The sequence below is a fragment of the Erinaceus europaeus genome, chromosome 17 (genome assembly GCF_950295315.1).
Source record: "Erinaceus europaeus chromosome 17, mEriEur2.1, whole genome shotgun sequence".
NCBI lineage: Eukaryota > Metazoa > Chordata > Mammalia > Eulipotyphla > Erinaceidae > Erinaceus > Erinaceus europaeus.
Window position 1 is genome coordinate 77,071,086 of NC_080178.1, and position 24,538 is coordinate 77,095,623.

Genomic DNA, 24,538 nt, shown 5'->3' on the forward strand with positions numbered 1-24,538 from the left:
GCTCGGGCGGGGGCTCGGGCGGGGGCTCGGCGACCTGTGCGGGACCCGCCCGACCACCGGACGAGGCGCCGCGCGGGCCCGGGGCGGGCAGGGGGACTCGGGCTTCCCAGGAATGTGGCCGAGGGCGGAGCGGGAGCGGGAGCGGGAGGCGCCGACCACCGTCACCCGCCTGGGCGCGACCTTGCGGGAGCGGCTGCGGGCGGCGCCGCGGGCTTCCTGCCCCCGGGCCCCCGGGCCCCTCTGGCCCCCCGGTCCCCTACCCCTCCCAGGTCCCCCGGCCTCCCGCCCCCCAAATCCGCAGCCCCCAGGTCTCCCTGCCCCCCAACCCCCAGCCCCCAGGTCCCCCTGTCCCCCCCCCCGGCCCCCAGTCCCCCAAGTCCTTCAACCCCCAGATTCCCCGGCTTCCCGGCTCCCGGCCACCCAACCCCCAGTCCCCCAACCCCCCCCCCCCCGACTCCCCAGGTCCCCCAGGTCCCCCAGGTCCCCCGGCCTCCGGCCCCCCAGCCCCCCAGGCCCCCCTGCCCCCTAGCCCCCGGACCCCAGGTTGACCAGTCCCCTAAGCCCTTCAACCCCCAGATTCCCCGGCCCCCCAGGCCCCCCCGCCCCGCAGGTCCCCCCGTCCCCAGGTCCCTCCGCCCCCAGGTCCCCCCGCCCCCAGGTCCCCCGCCCCGCAGGTCCCCCCAGGCCCCCCCGCCCCCAGGTCCCCCCGCCCCCAGGTCCCCCCGCCCCGCAGGTCCCCCCAGGCCCCCCCAGGCCCCCCGCCCCGCGGCCGCGCCCCCGCACCGCCCCGTGTCGCCCCGCGCTCTTTGTGTCTGTGCTGCGCGCCTGGAGGTCACCGCCTAGGTAATCTGCCGGGTGGGAGAGCGTGACCGAGCCCCCGGGAGATAAAGAAATGGGCGTCAGGAGGAAGTTCCGAAGGCCGAGATGGGGGAGAGCTCTGCCCGGCCCGGCCCGGGGCGCCCAGGTGAGGTGGGGTGGGCCCGGCTGGGTGGGGGCCGCGCTTTCCCGCTAGCCCCACCCCAGGGGCAGAGTCTGGGCTTAGGGTAGAGAAAAGGGACGCGGAAGGCTGCACGATTAGGATGTTATTATTATTATTATTTTTAATCTTAGAATCCTCGAGACCTTTTGCTTTCGTCATCCTGAAAGGTCCGGGAAGGGGTGGGGGGGGTGATAAATAAATAAACACAACGTAGGTAACACCGGTTATAAAGCGTCTGTCAAGAGTATTCCCAAGCTGCTTTGGTGAGAGATTTCTCTGCTTTTTACATTCTCCCAGCTCCTTATCCATTGGGGGGGCAGCTGATTTCATGTCATTCAGTGTACATGGTGACTTGTACATGCAGAGCGCTGTAAGGACGTGAGAGTCTTACCTTGCACATTAACTAGGCCAACAGTAATTGCCTTTATGATTTTTCGAAGGGTTAAAAACTGCTGCTAACACCTTTGTCTCCAGGCAGAGAAGAGGTTTGTGCAGTGAACATTTTTACAGCTTGCTCATTAGTGGGTAAAAAAAAAAAAAAAAAAAATCACACCGAGAGGTGAGACTGGTCTAAGTTTAGCAGGCTGCAGAAACCAGGAAGCGGTGATGTTGCTATTTCCCAGGGAGAGAGAGAGACTTTGAGAGCAAAGCAAGACACTTTCACACTAACCCTTTTAGGTGTGTGTGTGTATGAGGGGGTTGTGGTTCAGGAGTCAAAGAATGCGGGGGGAGGGGGGGCAGTTAATAGTGTGACCTGAAAGATTTTAAGTTTCAGTTGTTTCCTGTGTGTGTGTTTGTGGGGGGGGGGGTTAGAGATGGTCAGAGGTGGGGGAAGGGCAGTTGAGTATATTTGAGTCTGTACATGAATTAAGATGTTGACATTTGTTTTTGTTTCCTTTTGGGGAGGAGGATAGTATTAAAAAAAACATTAAGATAATGGTAATTAATGTCTTCCTAGAATCCATTAAAGAAACACCGCTTTTATGAATAGTCCTGTACTGTGCTGTACTGTGCTTAAGGTAGGAAAGAAGTGGAGGGTGTCTGTGCATGACGAGGACAGATACTCATGCGTAGAAAGTGAGCTTTGAGTCGTAATTTACAAAGGAAGGCTTTAGCCAATCCTGTGCTGGCATTTCTTGGCTGTGAAAATGTCTCCAAAGTAACTAGCTTCTCCCGCGCCTTGGTCTTCTCTTCAGTGAGGCGGGGCTGATCACACTCTGGATAGCTGTTTAACTTACTGGAGTGCTGTTAGTGTTGGCTCTTTCATGGAGTATGTGCTCAGTTGGTGAATGCTAGCTATTACAGACATGTGCACAGCTCTAGAGCATATGTGAACGCAAAAGGAATTGGGACGGAATAAAAAGTGTTGGTGCAGGATTGGTGGTGGGATTGGTTTTCTTTCTTTCTATTTCCTTTTGTTGCCCTTGTTTTATTGTTGTAGTTATTGTTGTTGTCGGATAGGACAGAGAGAAATGGAGAGAGGAGGAGAAGACAAGAGGGGAGAGAAAGAGAGACACCTGCAGAGGTGCTTCACCGGTTGTGAAAAGACTCCCCTGCGGGGAGGGGGGGAGGGACTCGAACCCGGACCCTTCCGACCTTGCGCTTTGCACCACGTGCGTTCAACCTGCTGCGCTACCGCCCGGCCCCCTGGATTGGTTTTCTTTAACGCTTTCATGAGAATCGGGGGACCTTAGGTCCATTTACAGGGAGGAGGTGGGCACAGAGGGGCAGGGGACATAGGTTCAGATTTCTGGAGAGACAGGAGTCACCCCAGGCGGGAGTCTCCATGACTATCACCTGTGTAACCTTTTATGTAAATTCCTTAACCTCAGGTACCTTGGATCCCCCCATCTGTAAACTGGGGAAATAAAAAGGGTCCCCTGCTATGGTGAAAGGAGTTGCCACATGGCAAGGGCTTAGAGCAATGCCTGGTGTGAAGTCAGGCTGTAGACACCACCGTCCTTATTAGTTATGCTAACTGGAGAGTATGGTGTGAAAGTTACTGTTTATGACCGGCACTTAAAAAGATGCACCGTTGTCCAGCTGCTGGGAAATTAAAAGCCCTTCACTCGGCTGTGGTGGGTCGGCAGCAGTCATTAGAGATGACAATCACTGTAACAAGTGGAAGGCAGTTTCCTTACAGTCAGAATTACACCAATTGACTTTTTTTTTTTACTTAAGATTCCTGAAATATGACACTGCTTCTACGATACTTAATACATATTTTACTATTGCCTAATTTTGGGCAGGAAAACAAAAACAAAACATGGGAGTGGAGACCTTAAAAATAATGTCGCCTTTAGGCTTGGTTTTCTTTAATGTTAGATTTACTTGCTGTCCCTCTGTGCATATGAACATATGTCAAATTAGGAAACTAAGCCACTTACTGAGGTGCCTTATTCTTTTTTTTAAAAAAAGTGAATATGACACTGTGGTGAACTGTAAGTGCTATGTAAAGTGTCATCCTTGTTTCTGTTGATAGTTTTTTTAAAAAAGATGTTCTTGGTTAAACAGAATGCCTAAATGATGAGCAGACGCTAATTAAGAAATGAAACTGTCAGGGGTCTGGCCATAGCGCACCGGGGTTAATTTCATAGTGCCGAGTGCAGGGGCCTGCACAAGGATCTGGGTTCGAGCCTCCGGCTCCCCACCTTCAGGAGGGTGGCTTTGTAAGGTCTGCAGGTGTCTATCTTTCTCTCCCCCTCTCAGTCTTCCCCGCCTCTCAGTTTCTCACTGTTCTATCTAACAACAGCAGCAGCAACAACAATAATAATAATAATAATAGCAACACCACCAATGGGAATAAGGTGGCCTCCAGGAGCAGTGGACTAGTACTGCAGGCACCGAGCCCCAGTGATAACCCTGGAAGCAAAAAAAAAAAAAAAAAAAAGAGAGAGAGAGAGAGAGAGAGAGAGAGAGAGAAAAGAAAGAAATGTGTCATTGGACAGAGTAATTTCTTAATCTGCTCAAGGTTTTAGTTTTTTGTTTTTTGTTTTTTCATAAAATGTTGGGAGTGAACAAATCTGTGTGTTTCAAATTCTGGTTTCTTTCTCAGTCACTTAAATTTGAGTTTTTGGTCAGGTTTTTAGGTTTCTACAATTTCGGTTTCCCCATATAAAAAGACTACTAATAGTATGCTTAGGGGTCTTATTTATTTATTTATTTTAAAGATTTTATTTATTTATTCATGAGAAAGATAGGAGGAGAGAGAGAAGGAACCAGACGTCACTCTGGTACATGTGCTGCGGGGGATTGAACTCAGGACCTCATGCTTAAGAGTCCGATGCTTTAGCCACTGCACCACCTCCCGGACCACGGGTCTTATTTTTTTTTGTAAATATAACATATGCCATCTGCAGAGTAAGTAAATAGTAAGAGTTACCAGTTTTGTTTGTTTTTGTTACTCTTTTGTACCTTGTTCCTTCAAAACAAATTTTGTTATTCATTCACTTTTCCTTGATCCATACTTTGGTCTCTTATTTTGAATCTTCAGATGAACCTGACCCCCTCCCTCCGCCCCCCCTCCCCCCCACCCCTCTCTCACACTCTGTGGACTTTGGGATGGTACACTCATTTGGAAGTTGATTTTAGGAATATCAATAGGGTTTGGGTTAATATTACACCTGGGAACTCTGAGCAGAGCTCATAAAGAATTTCACAGCATCTACTCTGTTTAGCATTCTGACTTTTTAAAACTTCATTTGTCAGACTTTGGGCCGTATAGGACATAGCTGATTTCTCTTGTATCGAGTCCTAGTCCCTCCAAGCGGTTAGTCCGGATCTGACTCAGAGCATTTTTGCTCGTTTGTCTAGCTGAAGACTTCATTGCTTTTTTCTTTCTTCTTTTTTACTTATTTATTTATTCCCTTTCGTTACCCTTGTTGTTTTATTGTTGTAGTTATTATTATTGTTGTCGTTGTGGTTGGATAGAACAGAGAGAAATGGAGAGAGGAGGGGGAAGACAGAGAGGGGGAGAGAAAGACAGACACCTGCAGACCTGCTGCACCGCCTGTGAAGTGACTCCCCTGCAGGTGGGGAGCCGGGGGCTCGAACCGGGATCCTTTCGCCGGTCCTTGTGCTTTGCGTGGCGCCACCTGCGCTTAACCCGCTGCGCTACAGTCTGACTCCCTCATTGCCTTTTTCTGATGCAAAGACAAGAGCTCCCAAGACTCATGTATTGATGTTAATAGTTAATTGATCTGAGTATGGAAAGTTGTGGATTCATAGACTTCCTGTAATTGGGAAACATTTAAAGTGACATTTACCTGTGACTTTGAAGTGATATTAAGCAATTATCTATAGTGTAAACTTTGTCTTATGTTTTCAGAATGATTTACAAATGAATTCTAGCATTGAAAAGTAAAACACCTCTCCCCGTGATAGTACATATTAGAGATTTCCTTCTTTTTTGGGGGGGGGCAGGGATAACAATTGAATTGATTTCATTGGCTGTCTGGAGAGAAAATTCTGGACAGTCAAGGAAAATCACTTAGAGGGTCAGTGCTTTGTCAGAGGAGAAACATGGAAATTCTAAGCTAGGGTTAGATCTGTCTTTTTTTTTTCTCATAGTGACTCAACTCATGTTTTTTATGATGGTGCCAAGTTTGTTTTTTTATATATATATATAATATTTATTTATTTTCCTTTTTGTTGCCCTTGTTTTATTGTTGTAGTTATTATTGTTGTTCTTGATGTCATCGTTGTTGGACAGGACAGAGAGAAATGGAGAGAGGGAGGGGAAGACAGAGAGGGGGAGAGAAAGACAGACACCTGCAGACCTGCTTCACCGCCTGTGAAGCGACTCCCCTGCAGGTGGGGAGCCGGGGGCTCGAACTGGGATCCTTACGCAGGTCTTTAGCTTAGCGCCATGTGCTCTTAACCCGCTGCGCTACGGCCCAGACCCCGGGAAAAACAACTTTAAAGCCGTGTTTCTGGCGTTGTCCCTGGGGCTGTGTACGCGTTAACTGCCGTCACTCCGCTCACCTTTTCCAGAGGGTAATGAGAGAAATCGTGGCACCGAAACACGCACTGACTTATGGCTCGAACCCGGGCAAGCACGTATGATGCAGAAGACTGCTCTTGTCAGCGGAGCTGTCCCGAGGCCCTAAATTTCCTTCTTCCCATTCTCATTCAGATACCCTTTCTCTTGCCCACACCACCCTCTCTCTCCTTTATGGAGTTAGGGTCTCACCTATGTGCATTTCCAGTTTTCCAGGCCACGCTTTGACTCAGACACACACAGAGAAAGCTCCCTGAGCTTCCTCAGGTGCTGTGTGTGGCTTTTCCCATGTGGGCGCTGGGGCATGAAACTGGGCCATGTGCTCCAACCCTACCCAGCGGAGCGCGGCTCGTCTTGCCCAACAGCATTTTGTCTTCTTCCAGTTTGTCAGGGTCTCATTTTTCAAACTGAAATTGAGCTGATGAAATTGAAACAGTTTGTGATGCTTGTGAGAATCTGTTTTTTATAGAAGTATTTTTAGTGTACTGGTTTTACGGTGCACAGTGTGGCATAGCCGTCACTGAATGTACTTGCCAGGCCTTGAGCCTGAATCCCTTTGGGTAGAGCTCTGAGCTGGAGTCGGGGATTGCAGCTGTAGTTTGAAGCAGTGTCCTTTGTTGACCTTCGACTTGTTTCTCACCGAGAAAAGCGTAGCTCGGGTTTTTGTGAAAAAGAGGCAGATTTATAAATTAACTGTCCTTTTTTTGGGCAGGTTGAAGCAAGGTAATAAAAAATTGTTTAAAACTGTGCTTTTGAGACATAGAGTGAATCCCTTGGTACCTGTTGAGTCATAGTTTATTTTCTGTGGTTATTTATGTTATTGTATTTTATTTTTTTCCATTAGCGCACTGTTCAGCCCTTGTATATGGCGGTGTGGGGGATTGAACTTGAGACTTTGGAGCCAGCCTCAGGCATGGGAGTCCTTTGTGTAACCATTATGCTATCTACCCCTGCCCATTTCCATGTTTTAATTAATTAGTTAATTTTTTTACCAGAGCACTGCTCAGCTCTGGCTTATGGTGGTGTAGGGGACTGAACCTGGGACTTTGGAATTCAGGCATGAGAGTCTCTTTGCAGAATCATTATGCTCTCCACCCCGCTGTGCTTTCTTTTTTGATTTGTAGTTATGTGATGGTCTGTTGGTTATAACTTTTTTTATTTTTCTTGCCACCAGGTCCTCCTTTAACTCAGTTGCCTGTACAATGAATCCACCGCTCCCTTGTGGGGAAAGGTGAAGGGAGCCATTTTCCTTTTTTTTCTTTTTCTTTTTTGAATTTTAATTTAATTTTATTTTTATGATAAGAGAGGAACTGGATGGGGTTGGGGAGAGATGGAAGACGTGCCTGAAGCCTGCCCCACTGGCTCGTGAAGCTTCCTGCAGGTGGGGCCTGGGGAAGTTCAAATCCGGGTCCTCACACTTGGTGACTTGCGTGTTGGTGCAGGTCACGCCACTGCCCAACCAGCCCACTGGCTTCTATCCTCTGTGGCGCTAGTTACTTAAGCCCAGAGCCGCATGCCCCGGAGATGCGCACTGGACCTCACAAACACCTCCCTGACCCGATTTTAAAAATCTCAATGAAAGTTTCTTTATTACTGAGAAAGGGGCTGGGGGAAGAGAACCAGAGCTTCGCTCACATGGTGGCAGGGCTTGAAGTCAGAAACCCATGATCCAGAGTCCCAGTTCCTCAGCTACCTTCTGGGCCACAAAGTATTTTAATTTTTTTAAAAACACTTTTTTAATTATCTTTATTTATTTATTGGATAGAGACAGCCGGAAATCGAAAAGGAAGGGGGAGAGAGAGAGGGAAGAGACAGAGAGACACCTGCAGCCCTGCTTCACCACTCGCAAAGCTTTCCCCCTGCAGGTGGGGGACCGGGGGCTCGAACCAGGGTCCTTGTGCACTGTAACATGTGTGCTCAACCAGGTGTGCCACCGCCCGGCCCCAAAGTATTTTAATTATTTAAAATATTTATTTTTTTCCTTTTTGTTGCCCTTGTTGTTTTCATTGTTGTTGTAGTTATTATTGTTGTTGATGTCATTCGTTGTTGGATAGGACAGAGAGAACTGGAGAGAGGAGGGGAAGACAGAGAGGGGGAGAGAAGGACAGACACCTGCAGACCTGCTTCACCACTCGCAAAGCTTTACCCCTGCAGGTGGGGAGCCGGGGGCTTGAACCAGGGTCCTTGTGCACTGTAACGTGTGCTCAACCAGGTGTGTCACCACCCGGCCCCAAAGTATTTTAATTATTTAAAATATTTATTTCCTTTTTATTGCCCTTGTTGTTTTCATTGTTGTTGTGGTTATTATTGTTGTTGCTGTCATTCGTTGTTGGACAGGACAGAGAGAACTGGAGAGAGGAGGGGAAGACAGAGAGGGGGAGAGAAAGACAGACACCTGCAGACCTGCTTCACCGCCTGTGAAGCAATCCTCCTGCAGGTGGGGAGCCGGGGGCTTGAACTGGGGTCCTTAACGCTGGTCCTTGAGCTTTGCGCCACGTGCGCTTAACCCGCTGCGCCACCACCTGACTCCCCAATATTTTAATTTTAAAAAAGATTTATTTACCAGTGGTGGAGAAGTGATAGGAAGGAGCAAGAGGGTAAGAAGGCTCTGAACTCCAGCTCCATCAGCACCTGGAGAGAGAGCGAGCAGGAAGAAGGGAGGGACATCTGGATGTAGTAGTGACAGGGTGGCGTGTGGCTTGGAGGGGGAAGAGAGGGCTGGACCTGGACGGAAAAGGGGGCAGTTATATCCAGATGCAGACAGACAGCTGTAGAGATGATGGGCGACCCACGTCTGCAACCATGTCTTGGGGGAACTGCAGTAGCCTACACAGGAGGGAGGGGTCAGGGAGGTGGTGGGAACAGCGAGGAATGACATCCCTGTTGACTTGTAATCTTGTAACTCAGTATCTAGTCACTAATAAAAAAAGACTTGTTCTCATGCAGGAAACAGCACCCCTGTGGCACCAGTGATGCCTGCTCTGTAAGAGCTTGCTGCTTCATACCCCTCGGCCTGTGCCTGTGCTCTGTCGCCTCACCCCACCTTCCTCTCCAACCGTGCGTGGGTGCGTGGTCATGCCAGAGAGCGCACACATCACAGCGCACAAGGACCCAGGTTCAAGCCCCTGGTCCCCACCTGCAGGTGGAAAGCTTCTCTGTCCCCTCTCAGTTTTTCTCTCTCTGCCAAATAAGTAAATAAGGAAATGAACATTAACATAATTTGCAGCCTTATAGAACTTTAAAAAATATTTTTGTCAATTAATCTCGTTACTAAATTTATCGCAAAAGACCAGATTGCGTAATGCATTGTTTTCATGTCTCCTTCAATGTAGAGTAGTTCTTTAGTCTTTGTGTTTTATGACATTGGTTTACTGAGATTGTTTTCATTGCTAGATTGATGGAGACGGACACCAGACACTGCTCTGCCCTTTCACATGGATGGAACCCAGAGTCTCACATTTGTAAGGCTTGTCCTTGAGCTGAGTCAATTCCTTGGCCCCTGACTGACATTTTTGTAGTTCCCTCAATTTGGGTGTGTCTGTTCATAAATTCAATTATGTGTTTAAAAATATTTATTATTGGATAGAGATAGAAATTGAGAGGTGATGGGGAGAGACAGACACCTGCAGCCCTGCTTCACATATGAAGCTTTCCCCCTGCAGGTGGGGACCAGGGGCTTGAACCTGGGTCCTTGTGCACTGTAGTGTGTGTGCTTAACCAGGTGCGCCACTGCCTGACCTCCAGATTATGTTTGCTTCTTTTATTTTTCCTCCAGGGTTATCGCTGGAGCTCGGTGCTGGCACTACGAATCCACTGCTTCTGGAGGCCATTTCCCCCATTTTTTATTGGATAGATCAGAGAGAAATTGAGAGGAGGGAGAAATAGAGAAGGGGAGAGAAAGACACCTGCAGACCTTCACTGTGTTTGAACCCCCCCAACCCTCCCAACAGGAGCTGGGGCCTTGAGCTGGTCCTTGTGCTTTGCACTAAGTGTGTTTAACTCGACACGCTACCACCGGCCCCCCAGATTATGTATTTTTTAGGTGGAGGAATGGCATGGAAATGATGTATTCTCTCTCTCTCTCTCTCTCTCTCTTTTTTTTTTTTAAAGATTTTATTTATTTATGAGAAAGTTAAGAGGAGAGAGAAAGAACCAGACACCACGGTGGCACATGTGCTGCCGGAGATTGAACCCAGACCACATAATGTGTTCTCTTTGATACTTTCCATTAGTAAACTTAAGATAGACGCTGATTTGATTATAAATGTGCTACTTTTTTTTTTTTTGGTGGTCTGGGAGGTGGCGCAGTGGATAAAGCATCGGACTCTTCAAACATGAGGTCCCCAAGTTCAATCCCCGTCAGCGAATGTACCAGAGTGATGTCTGGTTCTTTCTCTCTCTCCTCCTGTCTTTCTCATTAATAGATAAATAAAATCTTAAAAAAAATAAATGTGCTACTTTTTGACTCAGTTCTCTTGGGTTGTTGGATGCATTTTTGCATAGAAAAATATGGGAGCCAGGTGGTGGAGCAGCAGGTTAAGCGCACATGACGCAAAGCGCAAGGACTGGCGTAAGGATCCCGGTTCGAGCCCCCGGCTCCCAACCTGCAGGGAACTCGCTTCACAGGTGGTGAAGCAGGTCTGCAGGTGTCTGTCTTTCTCTCCCCCTCTCTGCCTTCCCCTCCTCTCTCCATTTCTCTCTCCTATCCAACAACAACAACAATGATGATAAACAACAAGGGCAACAAAAGGGAAAAAAAATGAATGAATAAAATTAAAAAAAAAGAAAAAAAAAAGGAAAATATGCTATGACTTTGCAGACAGCCCGGTACAGCTAGGAATTCACCATCAAGATGAATTTTCCAAGTGTATGAAGACCGTATATGCTCATTAGAATAAAACCAATTAAATGGGGCTAGTTACTTGCCCCTTGGGAGTGGGGGCTATGGCCCTTCTGAAGATAGCTTTTAGCCTTTTGAAACCACATTGATGCTTCCTATTCTCAGCATGTAAGTAGTAAGCACACCCATAGACTCCAGTGAGGAAGAGAAAGTTCTCAGGTGGACTATAAACAGAGCCAGATGAACTGCACCTTACTTCAAGTGAATCACAAATCACATTGAAGAGGAAAAAGAAAAAAAAAAGACTTTCAACTTTTGAACCTGATGTTTGGACTATGCTCTTAGACAAAAAGAACTCGGAACAAACATTGAGCTAGTTAATAATAGGCTGTCCCTCCCTCTGCACGCACATGAATCTATCCGTTTTCTGTTCTGGGTTAAAATAAACATATTCTGGAAAATGGGACCAGGGTTTCTCACTGTTCCAGAAGGGAGCCGTGAATGTGGAAAGCGGGCGCAGTGAACGAGAAACATCAGATTCTGTTGTTTGGAGTTGGAGATACTGTTGTCAGCTCTTGGAGTTTAGAGCTTATGGCCCTCACTGCTTAGACATGCTGTGGTGTCTTTTCCTCTTTGTCCTTCTCTTCTTTCTCCTCTTCCTTCTCCTTTCTTTGTGCCAACAGGGCTATCTCTGGAACTCCAGGCCTTTATGACTCTGCTGCTCCGTGCGCCCCCCCCCCCTTAATTTGAGAGAGAGGGAGAGAACTTCTCCATCACTGGTGAAGCTTCCCTCCTGCAGGACCAGGGGCTATCTTACCTGTGTAACGTGTGCTCTGCACACAGGTCCTGTTCCTATCTATCTGAGAAAGTTAAAAGAGTCTGTGACTCCGTAGTGATAAATGAGCAAGAAAATTTCTATAGTAGAATCATGATTAATGAAAGTGGGAGAAATTATGAATTAGAAATTATGAACTGTCATCATTTGACAGTTATAGCAGTTCAGGTAAGAATCATAAATGGACATTAATTTTCTCCTCTTCTCTCTCCGGGTCCTGGTGGAATTGGACTTCAGAGCCCTCTGGTCGTTTCCCCCCCAACATTTATCCCTCTGGGAGTCTGGACCAGAATTCTTTATGGAGAGCAGAAGGTGGGGGTGGAGTCTGGCTTCTGTCACTGCTTCTCCGCTGGACATGGGCGTTGGCAGGTGGATCCATCCCCCAGCCTGTTTCTCTCTTCCCCTAGTGGGGCAGGGCTCTGGGGAGGTGGGGTTCCAGGGCACATTGGTGAAGTCGTCTGTTGGGCCACGATCTTTACTATAAAGGTCTTGGGAATTCAAAATTAAGATGAGATGTAAAACAAAGATGTAGGTTTGCGAGACATTTTAAAAATACTATATTCTTGGGAGTCGGGCTGCAGCGCAGCAGGTGGCGCAAAGCGCAAGGACCAGCATAAGGATCCTGGTTTGAGCCCCCGGCTTCCCACCTGCAGGGGAGTCGCTTCACAGGCGGTAAGGCAGGTCTGCAAGTGTCTGTCTTTCTGTCTTTCCCGCCTCTCTGTCTTCCCCGCCTCTCTCCATTTCTCCCTGTCCTATCCAACAACGACGACATCATTAAAAATGACAATAGCTACAATAATAAAGCAACAAGGGCAACAAAAGGGAATAAAGAAATAAAAAAAAAATAGGTTCTTGTGGTCCAGGAGGTAGCGCAGCAGGTAAAGCACTGAAACTCTCAAGCATAAGTTTCTGAGTTCGACCCCCAGCAGCACATGTACCAGAGTGATGTCTGGTTCTTTCTCTCCTATCTTTCTAATAAATAAATCTTTAAAGAAGTATTATATTCTTTTAATGAGAGCGTGAAAGAGAGTGAGACAGACACCAAGGCACTCACCAGTCTGGTTTCTGGTGGCGCTGTGTGTGGACACAGACCCCAGACCTTCTTTTTGTCAAGCCACTTGCCTGACTGTGACGTGGAAAGTTAAAGGAATAGTTATTATCAGCTTGCTCGGCCACTGCTCGGTTTCCATATTTTTAGACACTGGCAGGGCGTTTTCTTGCCAACAACTTGGCCTTTCTTTCTTAGCTGCTTTTAAATTATCAGAGTATTTGAAGTGAAAAATTCATCGATCCACTCATTGCACTGTTCAGTGAATGGCAAGGCATTTTCACTTTGTTCAAAGTTAAGAGTGGAGTTGAGGGAGTCGGGCGGTAGCGCAGCAGGTTAAGTGCAGGTTGTGCAAAGCATAAGGACCGGCAAGGATCCTGGTTCGAGCCCCCGCCTCCCCACCTGCAAGGGAGTCACTTCACAAGCGGTGAAGCAGGTCTGCAGGTGTCTATCTTTCTCTCCCCCTCTCTGTCTTCCCTTCCTCTCTCCATTTCTCTCTGTCCTATCCAACAACAACAACATTAAAACAACAAGGGCAACAAAAGGGAAAAAACAAATAATTATTTAAAAAAAAAGGAGTGGAGTTGAAAAATAAGAGTATTGTAATAAAAGTACAAATCAAAACAAGAATCGAGTGAGAATTGTATATTAATAATTGAAAATTCATCAGGTAGTGGGTTTTGGAATGCTCTCTTTACCATCACAAAGCCTGAGAGCAGATGCCTGGGCCAGTGCGGACGACTCGGCCTTCTGTGCTAATATTAGGCTGTGACCCTCATGTTTTAATCTTACATTTGAAGTCATAGAGTGGAGTCTATTTTCCCTCCTGAAATCATTGCCTGTTATGTCTTAAGTTAGATTGCTCTGTAGCAGAAAGTTTCAGGAAGGAGTCGCATACTGGCTGAGCTGATCGGGCAAATGAAGTTGTCTGACTCAGGTTACTTGAGTTTGTGGCTTGAGAGGAACAGTGCACGGGGCACAGCTGTGCTGGGACAGCTTTGTTCCAGCTGTCTCAGTGGCCTCTCACAAAATACCCCACATTCCTTTTTATTGATTTATTTTTTAATGGAATCCCTTGTAATATTCTGTACTTGATGGCTTAAAATGGACCCTAGTGGTTAATTGTTCTTCCGTTTTATACCTGTCAGTAGGTATTTATTTAGAACAATGCCCCGAATATTAGTAATAGGTGCGTACTTTATTAATTTTTGGTTGTTGGAGGTCAAACGGAAGGTGCGAAACACCTGTACAAGACAAAGCAGATAGGTAACACTGCGAAAGGTTCCAAGTGGCTTGTGTTTCTATAGGCCACAGATTACTCAAGGTGAGAGCCATGTTGATACGTTTATAAAGGCGGTGTAGAACCTTTTAGCTTGTGTCTTGATAAGGTGGCTGGACAACGACTCTCTCTGTTTGTATTCTTTAATGGAGCACTACTCAGATGTTGCTTCTGGTGGTGCTAGGGATTGAACCTGAGTCCTTAAAGCCTCAGGCATGAAATTCTTTTGTATAACCAATATGCTGTCACCCCAGCCTGATTGCCGTCCATGTTTCAATTTTTGATCATAATTGAATTAGTGTAGGTAGCATAACGTGATAGCATTATGGCTGTTCTTACAGACTCTCATGACTGAGGTCCAAAGTCTCAGGTTCAATCCCTCCACCACCATAAGCCAGAGCTGAGCACTGCTCTGGTTAAAAAAAAAAAAAAAAGAATAATAATACTAAGGGTTTCAGGTTCTTTAAGGAATCAGGGACCTAAGCAGAATAAGGACTAATATATATTGAACATTTTCCTCTGTGTTAGAGACTGACCATGTCAAAAACTTTTAACAACATTGCCTTGATTTTTTTTTTAAGATAAAAAAAATAATTTAGAGGTTAAATAAATGATGCAGAATCCTACGAAAGGGGACTTGCAACCAGAAAAAATACAAATTTAAATTGCAAAATCACTTTTTATTTCATTTCAAGAGTTCAGGGGCCTGGTGGTGGTGCACCCAGTTGACAGCTCATGCTACTAGGTTCAAGGACTGAGGTTCAAGCCCCTGATCCCCAACTGCAGTGCGAAAGAGGCTTTACTAGTTGTGAAGGTTCCTCTCTCTCTCTCTCTCTCTCTCTCTCCCTCCCTCCCTCCCTCCCTCCCTCCTCCCCTCCCTCCTCTCTCAATTTCTGTCAACGCTGTCAAATAAAAATACATTAAAAACAAAAAGGCTGCCGGGAGCAGTGGCTCTGAAGCCCTAGTGGTAACCCTGGTAGCCTGAGAAGGAGCAAGCAAGCTACCTTAGTGATGAAGCCTTTTTAAAAGTTGTTTTTTCTTGGAGGATTAAACTCAGTTGGCATTCTCTAATGAGTTAAAATTAACAGAACTGAGATGAAGCGGGGAATGAAGTTTGCTTTTACAGCCTCTTTTTGGCCTCCCTCCTATCTATTACCTTGTGGTCCATTCCCCATGACTCCTGCCCCCACTGCTCTGACAATCCCCTCCGCCCGCCCCCGGCTGCCCCCCAATTCCATTCTTAACCTGTGTGTAGTGCCCATCGTGCTAGGTCTCTGGACACAGTTTGATCACACTTAGTCACAGTCTGTGTGAAATGTTTCCCCGTGACTCCTCTGAGGCTGCACCTTCTTACTAAGGGTGCCCGTTATCTGACTCAGTCCCTGTCATCTATCTCTTCAGAGGTGACTCAGGCTTCATCTCCAGCAAGCCTTTCCTGCGGGAATATCCCAGATGGGTTGCCGCCCTTCCCAGACACCCCTCCCATGTGCTTCTGAAACGTCCCGTGCGTGTTCCTCAACACGTGGAAAGCTCTGAAGGGATACTCCTGGAGTGTGTATTTCTCCCATCACCGCCACTATCACCGCCACCATCACCACCACCACCACCACCACCAAAGTGGGAGCCTTCACTAGAATCTGATTACAGTTCTTCAAACAAAAGCTGAACAGTACTCAGTTGCCCCAGCCCAACAGTGAGGTCTCCAGTGCTCCGGCCTAGGACGGCGGGCGGGCTGTGCTTATTTTTGTGTGATGCCCAGTCCTTGAACGTGTCTGAGTCCAGAGAGGGCTTCTTTTTCATGCCTTTTTAGTCTTAAGGCTATTTATAAAATAGTCCACGCTGTGGGTTTATCTGCTTATTATTTTTTACTCATTGGGATCAAAGTGTATTGTTTTGGCAGAAGCCATCAGGAAAGCCCTTCTCTGGTAACTCCTGTGAAGGAGCACCGTGTCGCCTGTTTTGTCCTTGACGGGTGATGTGAAGCCCTGAAGCCTGATCACTGAGCAACCTGCTGAAGAAAAATTGTTTCCTTTGTCACTAATGAAAGGTTCCTGACTAGATACCAAGGGCAGGCTAATAACTGGCTATTTTTGAGCCTTTGGGTTTTGTCTCCTTCCTGTTACTTAGTTCCTATCATTTATTTACTTCTTTTTTTTTTTTCATATCATCACTTTGCTGTCTCCAATTTGCATTTTGTGCTTTTTTGTTTTGTTTTGTTTTGTTTTGTTTTAATGTATCCAAAGCGTGCTTGCATTCTCCTGCTATTTCTTTTTTCTTTTTTTTTTTTTAAATTTCTTTATTGATGTTTTACATTCGACAGTAAATACAATAGTTTGTACAGGCATAACATTTCCCAGTTTTCCATATAGCAATACAACCCCCACTAGGTCCTCTGTCATCCTTCTTGGATCTATATTCTCCCCCCACCCACGCCAGAGTCTTTTACTTTGGTGCAATACGCCAATTCCAGTTCAGGTTCTACTTGTGTTTTCTCTTCTGATCTTGTTTTTCAACTTCGGCCTGAGAGTGAGATCATCCCATAGTCATCCTTCTGTTTCTGACTTATTTCACTTAACATGAATTTTTCAAGGTCCATCCAAGATGGGCTGAAAACGGTGAAGTCACCATTTTTTATATCTCTCCTGCTATTTTCTGTAGGGGCCAAGGTTTGCTCCTTTCACACTCCTTATATTCAGTGAGGCGACGGATGGATACTTTCTGGTGACTGCACCTATAAGATTAAGAGAACTGAAGCTATTGTACTAAGCCTTTTCAGATTCTAGAATCCTATGATACATGATAGGAGTTTTTAAAAAATCAACCTATCTAATTTGGATCTTTCTCTCTAAAGACTCCGCTTCCCTTTCTACACATCCCCCTGTTAGAGAGAGAGGAAGGAGGAACACACAGGGGGTCTTCAGTCATATTACTAATCTCTTAATTCCTGAGGTGGTGGGAGGGGGGTGTACATAGTCTCCGTATGTTTTCCTTTCTTTCTTTTAAAATATTTTTTTCTTAATAGAAATTTCTGAGGCACCTCACAGTTAAGAACAAGAATGCACTCTGATTTAAATATGTAGTCAAGTGGAAACTTCGCATTTCATTTGGTGTCCAGGTTATCATGACTTGGTTGACAGGACACGTGTGCACTTTAGGGGATTTCCTTTAGGTCGGCTGCCTTCTCTGTGCAGGCAACAGATACATTTTGAACACGATTGTTACTGAAAACACAAAGTTTATATTTTAGGTTTTGGATTAAAACTACTTTGTGTGGCTGTCTTTTAAGTGCATGTTGTGATTTGCTTTTTACTGAGTTGTGTATATTACTGTAGATAGTTCCTGAAGGCATCTGCAGAAGGGCATGTGACTTCACCTTGGTGGTTACAGGAACTGATGGCTGATTTTTTTTTTTTTAAAGATGTATTTATAGCCTTTTTGTTGCCCTTGTTTTATTGGTGTAGTTATTGTTGTTGTTAGTATTGTTGTTGTTGGATAGGACAGAGAGAGATAGAGAGAGGGGGAGAGAAGACACCTGCAGACCTGCTTCACCGCCTGTGAAGCGCCTGCCCTGCAGGTGGGGAGCCGGGGACTCGAACCCGGTCCTTGATTGATTTTTTTTTCCCCCTTAGGTTTCCTGTATGAGAAAAAACTTAGAATGAGAAAAGGCGTGTCTATAAGACGAAAAGCCTCAGGATCAGCCTTTATTTTGTGATGGATCTGATTTTGCTTTAAAGTATAAATTTGGACTGTGTATACTGCAATTTTAGTCATATTATGTTGTGTCCTCTCAAATACGCTTTCCATACTGTGCTGTTTATTGGATATAGAGAGAGAAGTTGAGAGGGAAAGGGAAGATAGGGAGACAGGCAGACAGACAGACAGACAGACGAACACCTGCAGCACTGCTTCCACCACTTGTGAAGCTTCCTCCTGCAGGTGGGAGTTGGGGTCTTGAACCCAGGTCCTCACTCATTGTAACACCTGTTCTCAGCCGGGCAGTACCACTGCCTGACCCATATAGATAGTGGTGTTTTTTTTCCCCCCCTTCCATTCTGGTGTTTCTAATGATTTTTATATTTAGCGATTCTTGCTCCCCTGAACAACACAGTTTCTGTAATGTACATCGCACTTACTTCTTACCGAGTAAGCTTGACCCACCAGGCTTGACGCTGATATGTTTGTATCTGCCTCCCTGAGCTACTGCTGGCTCCTTGGGCCGAAAGCACAAGAGACCTGGCCCAGCAGGGCGGCACCGAGGGCAGAGTGCTGGGCCCGGCGGGTTCCCGCCACTGCGTTTGCCAGAGCGGCACCCTGCTTCCTCCTCTTCCTCCCTGAGAAAGAAATAGAACCGCACACGCCCCAGCGCCAAAGCTGCTAGCCCTGGGCTGAGTGACGACAGCACAGACACTCCGTCCAGACCGGGACCCAGTTCTGCGGTGGCCGATCAAGAAGTAGGTCCTGTTATCTCCCCAACTTCTCTACATTGCTTCAAGCAAAAACGATCCCTTTGTGCAGTGGTATACTTTCTTTTAGATAATTTTTTAAAGCTTTTTTCCCCCCCTATAACAAGCTAATCTTGACACCCCACATTTTTTTTTGAGTGTTATCATCTTTTTATTATTTATTTATTTTTTAAATTGTATTTATTTATTTATTTATTTATTCATTCCCTTTTGTTGCCCTTGCTGTATTTTTTTTTTTTTTTAGGAAACCATTATAACATCATTTGATTTCTGTGTATTTTTTCTTCCATACTTATATCCTGTGTATGCCTCATGGTTTTACAGTGCTTTTATGGGGCAATATTTTATTTTATTTTATTTTATTTTATTTTATTTTATTTTATTTTATTTTATTTTATTTTATTTTATTTTGCCTCCAGGGTTATTGCTGGGGCTCGGTGCCTGCCCCACAACTGCACTGTTCCTTGAGGCCATTTTCCCCCTTTTGTTGCCCTTGTTTATCATTGTTGTTAATTAATTATTGATGTTATTGTTGTTGGATAGGACAGAGAAAAATCGAGAGGGGGGAAGACAGGAGGAGAGACACCTGCAGACCTGCTTCACTGCCTGCAGGTGGGGAGCTGGGGGCTCGAACTCAGATCTTTATAGCTCAGTCCTTGCACTTTGTGCCATGTGTGCTTAACCCGGTGTGCTACCACCGGGCCTACTTTATTTTATTGTGTTTATTTTTTGCCTCCAGGGTTATCACTGGGGCTTGGTGCTTCCTACACTACAAATTCACTGCCCCTGGCCGCCGCCCCCCACCCCCATTGTTGCTACTGCTGTCGTTGTTGGATAGCACATAGAGAAATTAAGAGGAAGGGGGAGACAAGGAGGGGGCGCGAAAGACAGACACCTGCAGACTTCACTGCTTATGAAGTGACTCCCCTGCAGGTGGGGAGCCGGGGGCTTGAACCGGGATCCTTGCCCTGGTCCTCATGCTTTGTACTATGTGCACTTAACCCGCTGCATCACCGCCCCCCCCCGTGCCCCCCATTTTTTAATTGATTAACTATAGTGTGGTAGGGAGTAAATAAAAAGTTTTCATCCCTCTGGAGGTGGGAATTGTGAGGAATTGTACCCCTCTTATCCTGTGGACTTGTTGGTCATTATTAAATCAATTTAAAAAAAAGGTTGTCACCCATGGAATTTTTTCTCTGAGTTATGGTTGTGGGTAAGAAGTATCTATAAGTGTGTAAGGAATTTACAGGAAAGGATAAAAATCCCATACTTGATGCTTTTCTGTTTTCCTGAAAGTAGTAAAGATGGGTCTGTGATTGGGTGACATCTGAGTTTTCACAGCCACAGTTCTGATAAAATCTGTACTCATACCATGTTCAGAATGAGATCAAGGGAGAGTCCGATAGCCAGTTCTGAGTACAGTGTTCATTTCTTCAACCTGGGGCCATTTTATGTAGTGAATAGGTGTGTGTACCGCTGCCAGTGCAGGCCTGTTGGTGAGTGTGAGTTGAAAGGCACCGTTGTGAGTACAGATAAAAGAGCTGCTCATGCTAGCATAATGTTACCTGCCTTTTTTTTTTTTTTTTTAAAGTGGTATTAATGTCTTTATTAAATGCTCAGGAAGGCCATGGGATTAATAATCCTCTCGGCGCCCCTCCTCCCCATTGCAATAAAGTCAGCAGACAGAATGAAACCCCATCCCCATCCCCGCACCAGGTCAAAACAAGACAATTTCCTTTCTTTCGCATTTTGGGGTGGTAGTTATTGCACTGTTGGAGGTCTGACCACCCTCTGCTAAGCTGTTTTTGCTAGGCGCCACGTTGTGTGTGCACCCCTGGTATTTTAGCTAAAGTGTCCTCTCTGGTAACATCCAGACATGTGTATTATATGCACATTATACTTTAAAACAACACTTTTGCATTGACTTACTTTATGTTCTTCCTGAGTTTGTTAGTATTTTTTCACTGAATGTCCACCTTCTCCTAGGTAAACAGAGTGGCAGCATCATACTTGTCAGACTAGTAGGTGCTTCCCTCTGTTTCACATGTGAGCGATTTAAAGATGAGACTTTATCTGCGGGGTGCTTCCATTACCATTATCCCAGTATAAAGGACAGACGTTTAGTTTTTCTTTTTTAAAGTAGAGGTATTAGTTCTTCTTTTTAAAATTTTTTTTTAATCTTTATTTATTTTGAGAGAAGTTGTGAGGGGAGGGGAAAATAGTGCAGGAGAGAGACAGAGAGACACCTGCAGACCTGCTTCACCACTCATGAAGCTTCTCCCTGCAGGTGGGGGCCAGGGGCTTGAACCCAGATCCTTGCGCATTGTAATGTGTGTGCTTAACCAGGTGCGCCACTGCCTAGCCCCCAGACTTTTAGTTCTTATTGGAAACCCTATCTTGGGGCACGGGAGATAGCATAATGGTAATGCAAAAGACATTCATGCCTAAGGCTCTATAAACTCCCAGGTTCAATCCCCTGCCCCACCATAAACCAGAGCTGAGCAGTGTTCTAGCCAGTATTAAAAAAAAAAAAAAAAAAAAAAAAAAAAGGAAACCCTATCTTGAATTTGAACTAATTTTGCTATCTGATTAGCTGGAATAAAGGTTTAGGACAATTCTGACCTTTCTTAAAAGTATTCTTTTTACCAAACAAACAAAAATAATTCTTTTGCCATTATCCATCTTTCAAGGTCTTAGTAAAAAAAATCCAGAATGAAAGAAACCTGATAGTTCATTTTTATGTTGCTTATCCGCAGTGTTTCCCCAATCTTTCTTTATAGTCTCTGATAGAAATTTTGTTATCCCCAGAATTGACACAGTAGAGTTTAATCTGATTTGGACTTTAACTTTCTATTTAAAATAAAGCTTAAAGAGGGCCAGGAAAACACACCCATCACTATGTGCAAGGCCCCGGGCCTCAGACCCCAGCCCCTCTGCAGAGGGGAGCTTCAGGAGCACTGAAGCATTGTTACAGACATGTCTCTGTCTCTCCCCTCTGCTCCCTCCCCCTCTGCTCTGTTTGTCCCTCTCTGTCCTATCAAAGTAATCAAAACAAAACCCAAAACTACTGAGAGCAGTGTCTTCGTTATGCAGGCACCAGTAACCCTGGTGACAAAACAAACAAACAAGGGTCATGTCAAGAGGGAACAGTTAAGATACTTCCTTGCACATAAATTCCATGTACAGAACGGTCAGGAGCTGGTAGTTGGTGTAGCGGTTGGAACACTGTGAGGTGGGGGTCGGGCGGTAGCGCAGCGGGTTAAGCGCACGTGGTGCAAAGCGCAAGGACCCGCGTAAGGATTCCGGTTCGAGCCCCCGGCTCCCCACCTGCAGGGGAGTCGCTTCCCAGGCGGTGAAGCAGGTCTGCAGGTGTCTGTCTTTCTCTCCCCCTCTCTGTCTTCCCCTCCTCTCTCCATTTCTCTCTGTCCTATCAAACAACGACGACATCAATGATGACTACAACAATAAAAAACAGCAAGGGCAACAAAAGGGAATAAAAAAAAAAGTTCAGTCGCTATCAACATATCTGTCAATGATCCTCAGGTTCCCTGCCCATGAACAACTAAATATTTAAAACAGGCTGAAAGTGACAACATGTTAGAGACAGGCTACAGCACTCTACTTGTAATGTCCGTATATATGTCTGTATATATATATATTTACTTATTTAAGAAGAGGCACAGAGAAAGACAGACTAGAGCACTGGTCAAGTTTGTCTTATAGTTGCACTGGGGATTGATTGAACTAGACTCCAGAGCCTCAGGCATGAAAGTCTTTTTTGATTATAACATCTTCCCAGCCAGTTACTTACGGTTTGAAGCTGTCACTCTCTGGGATTATGAAAAACAGATCAACCTTTATGTATATGCCTTGAACGTATAGCACAGCCTTTTGAAGACTTTGCTACTGTATTTGGTTCTGTGCCATAAGATGAGATTATTTTTAGTGCTATTCAAGGAGAGGAAGCTTTATAGTCTCTTTAAAAAATTCTAATATGTAAATGTTTTACGGAGTTATTTTCTTTTTTTAAAAAATATTTTATTCCCTTTTGTTGCCCTTGTTGTTTTATTGTTGTAGTTATTATTGTTGCTGTTATTGATGTTGTTGTTAGATAGGACAGAGAGAAATGGAGAGAGGAGGGGAAGACAGGGGGAGAGAAAGACAGACACCTGCAGACCTGCTTCACCGCCTGTGAAGCGACTCCCCTGCCAGGGGGGAGCCGGGGGCTCGAACCGGGATCCTTAGGCCGGTCCTTGTGCTTTGCGCCACGTGCGCTTAACCCGCTGAGCTTACCAAGCCTGATTCCCATGGAGTTATTTTCTAAGTATTCCCAGATTCTCTTAAATCTGAGGAAGTTGATGAAAGTCATTTACTAATGCTCAACTCAGCATTTCGTCAAAATAGGGCTGGGAAGGGGGGTCAACTGGTGCCCCTTCCCCAACTCTAATTTCTTCCATAACTGGACAGTGGTATTCATGCCACCATCACATTTTACAACCAAAACGGAAGATGTAATGAAAGAAAAGATTCCCTGTAGACCAGCAAACTAACAGACAGCTCTGTACTCTGAAAGAATGTTAACATCTGGGAGCCAGGCGGTGGCGCAGCGGGTTAAGCGCACACGGCGTGAAGCGCAAGGACCGGTGTAAAGATCCTGGTTTGAGCCCCCAGCTCTCCACCTGCAGGGGGGGTCACTTCACAAGCAGTGAAGCAGGTCTGCAGGTGTCTGTCTTTCTCTCCCCCTCTCTGTCTCCCCTCCTCTCTCCATTTCTCTCTGTCCTATCCAACAACAACGACAGCAATAACAACAACAACGACTATAAACAAAGGCAACAAAAGGGGAAAAAAAAATTAAGTTTCTTAAAAAAAAAAAAGAATGTTAACATCTGGGGCTAGCGAGATGGCACATGTGGCAGGGTGCTTGCCTTGCTGGCTCACTACTCAGCCCTCAGCCCCCCCTGCCCCATCTGCTGGAACAAGTTGGCTTGAGGTGGTCAGATTGCACGTGTGTGAGGCCCTGGCATGAAAACAAAGTGTGTGTGTGTGTATATATATATATATATATATATATATATATATATATATATAAAATAAAATCCCCCCCCCCCCCGTTTCCAGGGTTATCATTGGGGCTTGGCACCTGCACTATGAAGCCACTGCTCCTGTGGCCATTTTTCTCAGATTTTGTTTATGTGTTTATTTGTTTGAATGGGCAGAGAGAAATTGAGAGGGTGGGGAAGGCAAGAGTGGGAGAAAGACAGACACCTGCAGACCTGCTTTACTACTTAAGAATTGACCCCCCCCTGCCAGGGGCTTTAACCAGCATCCTTTAACCTGGTGCGCCACTGCCCCCCCCCCCCCCAAGTGTCTGGATCAGTGAATCTGCAGGAACTACTGAGGGTCAAGCAGAGGACTGGAATCATCGTATTCTTGGGTCTGAACCAGCATCTTCACTCCTGTCAGTTTTCAGGGTGACTTACAAACTTGATTGTGTTCTAAGCCCATCAGACAGTTTCTGTCTTGAGTGCTAGGGTAAGCTTATTCTACTTTTAAAGATGGGTCATTTCGGGGCTGAGGACACAGCATCACAGTGGTAACAAAGCTACCGGAGGCTCCAAGACGCCAAGTTCAGTCGTCGGGACCATCATGAGCCAGAGCTGAGCAGTGCTCTGGTTGTCTCTGTCTTCCTCTCATTAAAAAAAAAAATACTTTAAATAAAAACTTATTCATTTCATGAATTAGAGATAGAAGGAGGGAGAGAGGAAGGGAGGAAAAGAGAAGACAGCAGAGCTGAATTCTGGCCTGTGTGGGGCTGTAGTGTGTATGTAAACAAACCTGAGAGGGTCCTTTGCTTTCTTCCGACCCCTCTCACTACCACCAGCCGGCCCTCCTGTCCCCCCCCTCCAGTCTCCAAAACTCTTCAGATTTTCTTATTATTTTATCTCCAAGTAGTGGTGAGTTCAAATAAAGGTAGGAAAGCATTCGTTAATAAGAAAGCTCAGGGGGTGCAAAATCTCAGGAATGAGCCCATTTCAATTAGAGACTAAATTTAAGACCGGCAGCCAGTATGGAGGTGTAAGGAATTCAAAAGGCCT

The 24,538-nt window shown here is 45.8% G+C and overlaps 1 protein-coding gene across 1 annotated transcript in view; it reads left to right on the plus strand.

Annotated features, from left to right (window-relative positions):
- Nucleotides 1-24,538, plus strand: part of RRAS2 (RAS related 2) — a 67,296-nt gene that overhangs the window by 182 nt on the left and 42,576 nt on the right. The window lies entirely within an intron of this gene.